Genomic DNA, 12,828 nt, shown 5'->3' with positions numbered 1-12,828 from the left:
GTACTTGCTGGGTTGGCGTATTTCAAGATTAGGATTTGTCACTCCGATTGTCTGAGAGGTATCTCTGGGCCCTCTCGGTAATGCACATCACTTAAGCCTTGCAAGCATTGCAACTAATGAGTTAGTTGCGGTATGATGTATTACGGAACGAGTAAAGAGACTTGCTGGTAACGAGATTGAACTAGGTATTGAGATACGGACGATCGAATCTCGGGCAAGTAACATACCGATGACAAAGGGAACAACGTATGTTATTATGCGGTCTGACTGATAAAAATCTTCGTAGAATATGTAGGAGCCAATATGAGCATCCAGGTTCCGCTATTGGTTATTGACCGGAGACGTGTCTCGGTCATGTCTACATAGTTCTCGAACCCGTAGGGTCCGCACGCTTAACGCTACGATGATAGTTATATTATGAGTTTTATGTTTTGATGTACCGAAGGTTGTTCGGAGTCCCGGATGTGATCACGGACATGACGAGGAGTCTCGAAATGGTTGATACATGAAGATTTATATATTGGAAGCCTATGTTTGGATATCGGAAGTGTTCCGCGTGAAATCGGGATTTTACCGGAGTACCGGGGGGTTACCGGAACCCCCCGAGGGCTTAATGGGCCTACATGGGCCTTAGTGGAAAAGGAGGGAACCAAGCGAAGTGTGCCCCCCCCCAAGGCCCAAACCAAATTGGTTTAGGGCAAAGGGGGACGGCCCCCCTCTTTCCTTCTCCCCCCCTCACAAGTCCTAATCCAACTAGGAAAAGGGGGGAGTCCTACTCCCGGTGGGAGTAGGACTCCTCCGGCACGCCTCTCCCCTTGGCCGGCCGCACCCCCCCTTGCTCCTTTATATATAGGGGCAGGGGGCACCTCTAGAGACACAAGTTGATCAAGTTGATCGTCTCTTAGCCGTGTGCGGTGCCCCCCTCCACCATAGTCCACCTCGATAATACTGTAGCGGTGCTTAGGCGAATCCCTGCGTCGGTAGAACATCAACATCATCACCACACCGTCGTGCTGACAAAACTCTCCCTCAACACTCGGCTGGATCGGAGTTAGAGGGACGTCATCGGGCTGAACGTGTGCTGAACTCGGAGGTGTCGTGCGTTCGGTACTTGATCGGTCGGATCGTGAAGACGTATGACTACATCAGCCGCGTTGTGCTAACGCTTCCGCTTTCGGTCTACGAGGGTACGTGGACAACACTCTCCCCTCTCGTTGCTATGCATCACCATGATCTTGCGTGTTCGTAGGAAAATTTTGAAATTACTACGTTTCCCAATAGTATCATCCGAGCCAGGTTTTATGCGTTGATGTTATATGCACGAGTAGAACATAAGTGAATTGTGGGCGATATAAGTCATACTGCTTACCAGCATGTCATACTTTGGTTCGGCGGTATTCTTGGATGAAATGGCTCGGACCGACATTACGCGTACGCTTACGCGAGACTGGTTCTACCGACGTGCTTTGCACATAGGTGGCTGGCGGGTGTCAGCTTCTCCAACTTTAGTTGAACCGAGTGTGGCTACGCACGGTCCTTGCGAAGGTTAAAACAACACCAACTTGACAAACTATTGTTGTGGTTTTGATGCGTAGGTAAGAACGGTTCTTGCTAAGCCCGTAGCAGCCACGTATAACTTGCAACAACAAAGTAGAGGACGTCTAACTTGTTTTTGCAGGACATGTTGTGATGTGATATGGTCAAGACGTGATGCTATATTGTATGAGATGATCATGTTTTGTAACCGAGTTATCGGCAACTGGCAGGAGCCATATGGTTGTCGCTTTATTGTATGCAATACAATCGCCCTGTAATGCTTTACTTTATCACTAAGCGATAGCGATAATCGTGGAAGCATAAGATTGGCGAGACGACAAAGATGCTATGATGGAGATCAAGGTGTCGCGCCGGTGACGATGGTGATCATGACGGTGCTTCGGAGATGGAGATCACAAGCACAAGATGATGATGGCCATATCATATCACTTATATTGATTGCATGTGATGTTTATCTTTTATACATCTTATCTTGCTTTGATTGACGGTAGAATTATAAGATGATCCCTCACTAAATTATCAAAGTATAAGTGCTCTCCCTGAGTATGCACCATTGCGAAAGTTCTTCGTGCTGAGACACCATGTGATGATCGGGTGTGATAGGCTCTACGTTCAAATACAACGGGTGCAAAACAGTTGCACACGCGGAATACTCAGGTTAAACTTGACGAGCCTAACATATAACAGATATGGCCTCGGAACACATAGACCAAAAGGTCGAGCGTGAATCATATAGTAGATATGATCAACATAGTGATGTTCACCATTGAAACTACTCCATCTCACGTGATGATCGGACATGGTTTAGTTGATTTGGATCACGTGATCACTTAGAGGATTAGAGGGATGTCTATCTAAGTGGGAGTTCTTAAGTAATATGATTAATTGAACTTAAATTTATCATGAACTTAGTACCTGATAGTATCTTGCTTGTCTATGTTGATTGTAGATAGATGGCCCGTGATGTTGTTCCATTGAATTTTAATGTGTTCCTTGAGAAAGCAAAGTTGAAAGATGATGGTAGCAATTACACGGACTGGGTCCGTAACTTGAGGATTATCCTCATTGCTGCACAAAAGAATTACGTCCTGGAAGCACCGCTGAGTGCCAGGCCTGCTGCTGATGCAACTGACGACGCTAAGAACGCCTGGCAGAGCAAAGCTGATGACTACTCGATAGTTCAGTGTGCCATGCTTTATGACTTAGAACCGGGACTTCAACGACATTTTGAACGTCATGGAGCATATGAGATGTTCCAGGAGTTGAAGTTAATATTTCAAGCAAATTCCCGGATTGAGAGATATGAAGTCTGCAATAAGTTCTATAGCTGCAAGATGGAGGAGAATAGTTCTGTCAGTGAACATATACTCAGAATGTCTGGGTACCATAATCACTTGACTCAGCTGGGAGTTAATCTTCCGGTTGATAGAGTCATTGACAAAGTTCTTCAATCACTGCCACCAAGCTACAAGAGCTTCGTGATGAACTATAATATGCAAGGGATGAATAAAACAATTCCCGAGCTCTTCGCAATGCTAAAGATTGAGGAGGTAGAAATCAAGAAGGAGCATCAAGTGTTGATGGTCAACAAGACCACTAGTTTCAAGAAAAATGGCAAAGGGAAGAAGAAGGGGAACTTCAAGAAGAAGGACAAGCAAGTTGCTGCTCAAGAGAAGAAAGCCAAGTCTGGACCTAAGCCTGAAACTGAGTGCTTCTACTGCAAGCAGACTGGTCACTGGAAGCGGAACTGCCCCAAGTATTTGGCGGATACGAAGGATGGCAAGGTGAACAAAGGTATATGTGATATACATGTTATTGATGTGTACCTTACTAATGCTCGCAGTAGCACCTGGGTATTTGATACTGGTTCTGTTGCTAATATTTGCAACTCGAAACGGGGGCTACGGATTAAGCGAAGATTGGCTAAGGACGAGGTGATGATGCGCGTGGGAAATGGTTCCAAAGTCGATGTGATCGCGGTCGGCACGCTACCTCTACATCTACCTTCGAGATTAGTATTACACCTAAATAATTGTTATTTGGTGCCAGCGTTGAGCACGAACATTATATCTGGATCTTGTTTGATGCGAGACGGTTATTCATTTAAATCAGAGAATAATGGTTGTTCTATTTATAAGAGTAATATCTTTTATGGTCATGCACCCGTGAAGAGTGGTCTATTCTTATTGAATCTCGATAGTAGTGACACGCATATTCATAATGTTGAAGCCAAAAGATGCAGAGTTGATAATGATAGTGCAACTTATTTGTGGCACTGCCGTTTAGGTCATATCAGTGTAAAGCGCGTGAAGAAACTCCATACTGATGGACTTTTGGAACCACTTGATTATGAATCACTTGGTACTTGCGAACCGTGCCTCATGGGCAAGATGACTAAAATGCCATTCTCCGGAACTGTGGAGAGAGCAACGGATTTGTTGGAAATCATACATACAGATGTATGTGGTCCGATGAATGTTGAGGATCGTGGCGGATATCGTTATTTTCTCACCTTCACAGATGATTTAAGCAGATATGGGTATATCTACTTAATGAAGCATAAGTCTGAAACGTTTGAAAAGTTCAAAGAATTTCAGAGTGAAGTTGAAAATCATCGTAACAAGAAAATAAAGTTTATACGATCTGATCATGGAGGAGAATATTTGAGTTACGAGTTTGGTCTACATTTGAAACAATGCGGAATAGTTTCGCAACTCACGCCACCCGGAACACCACAGCGTAATGGTGTGTCCGAACGTCGTAATCATACTTTACTAGATATGGTGCGATTTATGATGTCTCTTACAGATTTACCGCTATCATTTTGGGGTTATGCTTTAGAGACGGACGCATTCACGTTAAATAGGGCACCATCAAAATCTGTTGAGATGACGTCTTATGAACTGTGGTTTGGTAAGAAACCAAAGTTGTTGTTTCTGAAAGTTTGGGGCTGCGATGCTTATGTGAAAAAACTTCAACCTGATAAGCTCGAACCCAAATTGGAGAAATGTGTCTTCATAGGATACACAAAGGAGACTGTTGGGTACACCTTCTATCACAGATCCGAAGGCAAGACTTTTGTTGCTAAATTCGGATTTTTTCTAGAGAAGGAGTTTCTCTCGAAAGAAGTGAGTGGGAGGAAAGTATAACTTGATGAGGTAAATGTACCTGCTCCCTTATTGGAAAGTAGTTCATCACAGAAAATGGTTTCTGCGACATCTACACCAATTAGTGAGGAAGTTAATGATGATGATCATGAAACTTTATATCAAGTTGTTACTGAACCTCGTAGGTCAACCAGAGTAAGATCCGCACCAGAGTGGTAAGGTAATCCTATTCTGGAAGTTATGTTACTAGACCATGACGAACCTGTGAACTATGAAGAAGCGATGGTGAGCCCAGATTCCGCAAAATGGCTTGAGGCCATGAAATATGAGATGGGATCCATGTATGAGAACAAAGTGTGGACTTTGGTTGAATTGCCCATTAACCGGCAAGCAATTGAGAATAAATGGATCTTCAAGAAGAAGACTGACGCTGACGGTAATGTTACTATCTATAAAGCTCGACTTATTGCGAAAGGTTTTCGACAAGTTCAAGGGATTGACTATGATGAGACCTTCTCACCCGTAGCGATGCTTAAGTCTGTCCGAATCATGTTGGCAATTGTCGCGTTTTATGATTATGAAATATGGCAGATGGATGTCAAAACTGCATTCTTGAATGGATTTCTGGAAGAAGAGTTGTATATGATGCAACCGGAAGGTTTTGTCGATCCAAAGGGAGCTAACAAAGTGTGCAAGCTCCAGCGATCCATTTATGGACTGGTGCAAACCTCTCGGAGTTGGAATAAATGCTTTGATAGTGTGATCAAAGCATTTGGTTTTATACAGACTTTTGAAGAAGCCTGTATTTACAAGAAAGTGAGTGGGAGCTCTGTAGCATTTCTGATATTATACGTGGATGACATATTACTAATTGGAAATGATATAGAATTTCTTGATAGCATAAAGGGATACTTGAATAAGAGTTTTTCAATGAAAGACCTCGGTGAAGCTGCTTACATATTGGGCATTAAGATCTATAGAGATAGATCATGACGCTTAATTGGACTTTCACAAAGCACATACCTTGACAAAGTTTTGAAGAAGTTCGAAATGGATCAAGCAAAGAAAGGGTTCTTGCCTGTATTACAAGGTGTGAAGTTGAGTAAGACTCAATGCCCGACCACTTCAGAAGATAGAGAGAAAATGAAAGATGTTCCCTATGCTTCAGCCATAGGCTCTATCATGTATGAAATGCTGTGTACCAGACCTGATGTGTGCCTTGATATAAGTCTAGCAGGGAGGTACCAAAGTAATCCAGGAGTGGATCACTGGACAGCGGTCAAGAACATCCTGAAGTACCTGAAAAGAACTAAGGATATGCTTCCCGTATATGGAGGTGACAAAGAGCTCATCATAAATGGTTACGTTGATGCAAGCTTTGACACTGATCCGGATGATTCTAAATTGCAAACCGGATACGTGTTTACATTAAACGGTGGAGCTGTCAGTTGGTGCAGTTCTAAACAAAGCGTCGTGGCGGGATCTACATGTGAAGCGGAGTACATAGCTACTTCGGAAGCAGCAAATGAAGGAGTCTGGATGAAGGAGTTCATATCCGATCTAGGTGTCATACCTAGTGCATCGGGTCCAATGAAAATCTTTTGTGACAATATTGGTGCAATTTTGGCAAAGGAATCCATATTTCACAAGAGAACCAAGCACATCAAGAGACGCTTCAATTCCATTCGGGATTTAGTCCAAGTGGGAGACATAGAAATTTGCAAGATACATACGGATCTAAATGTTGCAGACCCGCTGACTAAGCCTCTTCCACGAGCAAAACATGATCAGCACCAAGGCTCCATGGGTGTTAGAATCATTACTGTGTAATCTAGATTATTGACTCTAGTGCAAGTGGGAGACTCAAGGAAATATGCCCTAGAGGCAATAATAAAGTTATTATTTATTTCCTTATATCATGATAAATGTTTATTATTCATGCTAGAATTGTATTAAACATAATACATGTGTGAATACATAGACAAATAGAGTGTCACTAGTATGCCTCTACTTAACTAGCTCGTTGATCAAAGATGGTTAAGTTTCCTAGCCATTAACATGGGTTGTCATTTGATTAATGGGATCACATCATTAGGAGAATGATGTGATTGACATGACCCATTCCGTTAGCTTAGCACGCGATCGTTTAAGTATGTTGCTATTGCTTTCTTCATGACTTATACATGTTCCTATGACTATGAGATTATGCAACTCCCGTTTACCGGAGGACCACTTTGTGTGCTACCAAACGTCACAACGTAATTGGGTGATTATAAAGGTGCTCTACAGGTGTCTCCGAAGGTACTTGTTGGGTTGGCGTATTTCGAGATTAGGATTTGTCACTCCGATTGTCGGAGAGGTATCTCTGGGCCCTCTCGGTAATGCACATCACTTAAGCCTTGCAAGCATTGCAGCTAATGAGTTAGTTGCGGGATGATGTATTACGGAACGAGTAAAGAGACTTGCCGGTAATGAGATTGAACTAGGTATTGAGATACGGACGATCGAATCTCGGGCAAGTAACATACCAATGACAAAGGGAACAACGTATGTTGTTATGCGGTCTGACCGGTAAAAATCTTCATAGAATATGTAGGAGACAATATGAGCATCCAGGTTCCGCTATTGGTTATTGACCGGAGACGTGTCTCGGTCATGTCTACATAGTTCTCGAACCCGTAGGGTCCGCACGCTTAACGCTATGATGACAGTTATATTGTGAGTTTTATGTTTTGATGTACGGAAGGTTGTTCGGAGTCCCGGATGTGATCACAGACATGACGAGGAGTCTCGAAATGGTCGAGACATGAAGATTGATATATTGGAAGCCTATGTTTGGATATCAGAAGTGTTCCGGGTGAAATCGGGATTTTACTGGAGTACCGGGGGGGTTACCGGAACCCCCCGGGGGCTTAATGGGCCTACATGGGCCTTAGTGGAAAAGGAGGGAAGCAAGGGAAGTGTGGGGCGCCCCCCAAGGCCCAAACCGAATTGGTTTAGGGAAAAGGGGGCCAGCCCCCCTCTTTCCTTCTTCCCCCGTCACAAGTCCTAATCCAACTAGGAAAAGGGGGGAGTCCTACTCCTAGTGGGAGTAGGACTCCTCCGGTGCGCCTCTCCCCTTGGCCGGCCGCACCCCCCCTTGCTCCTTTATATACAGGGGCAGGGGGGCACCTCTAGAGACACAAGTTGATCAAGTTGACCGTCTCTTAGCCATGTGCGGTGCCCCCCTCCACCATAGTCCACCTCGATAATACTATAGCGGCGCTTAGGCGAAGCCCTGCATCGGTAGAACATCAACATCATCACCACGCCGTCGTGCTGACAAAACTCTCCCTCAATACTGGCTAGGTCGGAGTTAGAGGGACGTCATCAGGCTGAACGTGTGCTGAACTCGGAGGTGCCGTGCCTTCGGTACTTGATCGGTCGGATCGTGAAGACGTACGACTACATCAATCGTGTTGTGCTAACGCTTCCGCTTTCGGTCTACGAGGGTACATGGACAACACTCTCCCCTCTCGTTGCTATGCAACACCATGATCTTGCGTGTGCGTAGGAAAATTTTGAAATTACTACGTTTCCCAACAACACACCTTATGGAGGTTTATATCTACGGGCCCTAATCCGCCTTTGGGCCCTGGGCTTTTAGATCTCTTATAGTAAAGCGCCATGCTTCTTGTCTTCATGGGGCTTCAATATGGATAACTCCTTATGGGTATAACCCGGCCCCTTCTGGGCGGTTTATACTCAGTAGTTATATCCCCAACAATCACTAAAATAGAAATGAAGAGTCTTGAGCTTTTGCCAATCTTTGTCCTTAGCATTTTGAGGGGTCCACATCTCTAATCCATGCCATACCAATCATTGAACATCCTGAAATATTCATCATGAATGGATATTGGTTCAATGAGCTATATGTTGTTATGAATTACCAAAACCACCCGGCGATAGTTTCACTTTCACCCTAACACCCCCAAAAAATGCCATCTATTTCAATCACAAAAATGCCACCTGACTACTGGAGTCGATGGCATCAATTTCCCCAAGAATGACAATTGTTTCAGTTTAAAAAAATCTCACTTCACTACTAGAAATTGATGACATATGTTTCCACAAAAATGCCATCTGTTTCATTAAAAAAGTCCACTTGACTGTTGAAGTTGATGTCATCTGCTTCCACAAAAATGCCATCCACACATGTATCATAATGCCAACTAGTAAAAGAAATAAAAACCTCAATGTAAACCACATGACATTTTTCACACACCAAAAACATCAAAAAACCGAGTACACAAATAATGAAAACAAACCATGCTAAAACACTATAAGGCAGACATGGCATTTTTCACCAAAAAATATATGAAAAACACCTATAAAATTATATGGCATTTTCACACAACCCACATATCCTCACCTAACACAAACGGCTACATAGAAAAAATGCACCAATAACCATCATAAAAAGGACCCACTATAAGGGCGGTCATGGCATTTTTCAACAAAAACGATGAAAATCACATGGCATCTAACACAAACCTACCGCATACCATTCATTAATCGTGCATGGGAGTTTCCAGCATCAAATCCCTGCACTAAACTACACAAAAGGGGCATACATGCCATTTTTACCAACTTATATAAATCAATTATAGAATCACATAGCATTTACCCTAAACACCACACAAATAGTTAGCTAACACACATTGCAGTTTCCCCACCGATAAAAAATACCTACACTACTCCCCAAAATTGTCACACACCATACTGTCACCCTCCAAAAAAGCATATCCATGACAAAAAATGCCACCCCTAAAATGACATCCGAGACTGCAACCCTTCAAAGTGTCAAACATCTAAAATGCCACCCCCAGAAAACCAACAGAGGTTGCAAACCCTCCAAAAATGCCACCCCCTAGAACTAAATATATGCCGAAAATGCCACCCTTCAAAACTTAATACAGTTGTGTCGTGACAGAAACCCAGACGCCGCCGATGTCAAATTGACATCGACGCACGGCAGCAGCCGCCGCAACACCGGTCCGACACAACCCAGAAGACCACTAGGGTAATGCCTGCTCAACCCCTACCCTCAACAACAACCTCCCCCCGCGCCACCTTCTCCATCCCTCCCACCATTACTTTGGCCGCCTCTTCCTCCATGGCCTCGAATCTTCCGCCAGGGACAAACACCGGGATTACCCAACAGAACACCACAATGAACGAAAATCACTCCCTCGTAGACGCCTTGACGACCTACGAACATACCTCAATGCCAGTAGCAACGCCGCTCGTGCTGGATGAAATCTTGACGCCGACGAGGAGTTCACTTGGTGGGGAATGCGCCTTCACCACTTACTGGGAATCGATGCGGCCTGCGAGAGCAAATGATGAGGAAGGGGAAGAAGAAACTGACTGGCGATTGAAAGGGGTGGGTGCAGGAGTTACTGTGCGTCGTGCAGGCGGTGGGTGTAAGGGAGTTCGCTCCAGACCACATTCAGAGCGAATTGCTCGAGCAAACTGACGTGGCACATGGCAATGCATTAAGATTCATGCGCAAGCGACCTATGAATCGATCGTGGTTCGCTGACTCTTGACTCCTGGGGAACGTTTCACCTAACATTTCTGGAGAAAAAAAGGTCCAACGGTAGGCATGTATGGCCAGAACTAGGCCTGGGCATAAAAACCGACCAATCGAAAACTGAACCGAAATCGAGGCCGAATTAACCGAATTTTCGGTTTTTTGAGCGTGTACAACAAAATTCGGTTAGCTGGGCTACTAACCAAACCAAATTCGGCCGGTTCGGTATATTATTCAGTTAACCGAGAAATGACCGAACCTACTGTTCCTATCCCTCCCCGCCTCTGGCCCAGGCCCAGTAGAAGCCGACCGCCCAGGCGCCTACCCAGTCCCCCAGGAGAGCTCCTAGCTGACGCTCGCGAGCGTCAACCACACGAGCTTCCGCGCACGTCGCACGATCAGAATGGGCCGGCCCATTCAGTGGCGTCAAAGCGAGCTGCTATAAATCCCCGAAAAAATGATGCTAAAACGAGGAATCGAACTCGACACCCCACGGTAGTCACCGAGTGTCCAATACCACTTGAGCTGCTCACTGCTGCTGTATATAAGCTGCGCGAGTGTATAAGAACTAGAAGCAGTGGAAGAAAAAAAATCAAAAACTTTTAACCATTAAACATTTTTGTGATATATGCTGAACAATTCTTAAATACACACTGAACATTTTTGTGATATACACTGAACATTTGTAAGTACACAATAAACATTTTTATAAAATACGCTGAACATTTTCGTAGTATATGGTGAACATTTTGTTAAATGTTTGATTAATATTTTTGTAATACAGGATGAACATTTTTATAAATGCAAGGTGAACTTTTTGTAATATACTTTGAACATTTCCTTAATATATGATGAACATTTTTGTGATACACAGTGAACTTTTTATATAACACCAAAAAATAAGAAGAAGAAACCAAAAAAAGAAAATAAACGAAAAGGTAAAAAGGAAAGGTAAAAAGGAACAAAAAAAACCATAACAAAACCACTGAAAACCGGAAGCAAAAAAAGCACAGAAGAAAAAAACGAAAACAAAAACATGAAACAACGAGGGAAAGCAGCAGGGGACGAATAAACAGGCGAATCCCGCACATGGGCCGGCCCAATCAGGCGCTAGCCTCAGCGAAAGCACGACGTTTGGACGCTAACGAGCGTCATATAGGATCCACCGTCCCCAAGTCCCACGCCCGCGCAGGAGTCAGGAGCCCTAGACCTAGCAAGCCACCCACACCGCACGCCCGCAAGACCTAGCCGTCGCCGCTACTCATTTGAGCGACTGAGATGCCGCCGGCGCCACCGCATCATCTTCCCCACCCGGCCACCCCCGACGCCGGCTCCCCCGACGTGCTCCGCCCTCTCCTTCTCATTTCTCGCTGACCACCGACGCCGCGCCGTTGCTGCACGCAAGGACCTCCACCGTCGCGCCGTCGCTGCACGCAAAGATCCGACCAGGGAGGACAAGGATCCGTCGTCCCACCTTCGCCCATCCATCCGTCCATGTTCCCCATCCCTTGCCAAATTTTTTCTTTAAAATCTGCATGCTGTCAAAATATGTTCTGAAACTGAACCTGCACTTTCTGAATAAGCTAGAATTCTGTTAAAACTGAAAACCGAACCAAAATTTCGGTTAGCAGATTTTAGTACCAAATTCGGTTACCATATTTACAAAACGAATTCATGAAAAAACCGAACAGCAGAACGTCCAGCCCTCCGATTTTTCTATTAATAATAAATGATAATTCAATTATTCCAAAACTGATAAAGGTAATTTGAAATTTTGAAAAATGGGAAGGACGCTATGAGTAACAGCGTCCAGGCTGGCCGCTATTGTGAACCATGTCCAGGTCTGGACGCTAGTGTTAACCGCGTCCAAAGCATGATTGAACCAACCCAGACCAGGAATCCCTAAATAGGTTATCCCCAACCTAATCGGCTTGCTCGTTCAAAGAAATGTGGATTGGTGGATCATAACAGTGAGTGGCCGGTGAGACGATGTCTCTCATGTGATGATTGGCGGCTGTCATATCCTAAATGCAACAACGCACTCATGCTATGGCCAAGCATGCTGAAGCGGAATGAGCAGCGCAAGAGCAACGACTGACAAAGAACGCGCATGCCTGATGAAACTAAAGATGACCCGAGCGGTGCACTAGTAATGAGTGGGTCAGATTCTTAGAATATGGATATGCAAGTTAACTGTGTTGTTGATGTGGCTATTAGTAGTGTCGCTCTTATTCCTATAACGTATGTGAAGGACTTTGATAAGGGTTAGAGCATCTCTAGACGATCCCCCAAAACCGATTAGAGAAATAAAAATCCGGCCTTACTTCTCTAACCAGGACCTAACTTACCCCGTAACTCCTATAATGGAGTATATATTTTACTCCTCGCCTTGCTGAGCACCTAAACTTACTTGACTTCTCTGTCGTGGAGTAAAAGCATCACACGCCTCTTTGCCTCTCACCCCAATCCCCTGCCGCCCTCATGTCATCGGTGAACCCCCCCCCCCCATCGCTCTTGCATCACGACTATTCCTCAAGCTTAGCCCCATCTGCCTCCCACGGCAGGCTCTCCGACTTCCCCGAGCTCCCA

This window comes from Triticum dicoccoides, chromosome 1A (assembly GCF_002162155.2).
Source record: "Triticum dicoccoides isolate Atlit2015 ecotype Zavitan chromosome 1A, WEW_v2.0, whole genome shotgun sequence".
Taxonomy (NCBI): domain Eukaryota; kingdom Viridiplantae; phylum Streptophyta; class Magnoliopsida; order Poales; family Poaceae; genus Triticum; species Triticum dicoccoides.
The sequence above is the reverse complement of the archived record's forward strand: the minus strand, read 5'-3'. Positions refer to the sequence as shown.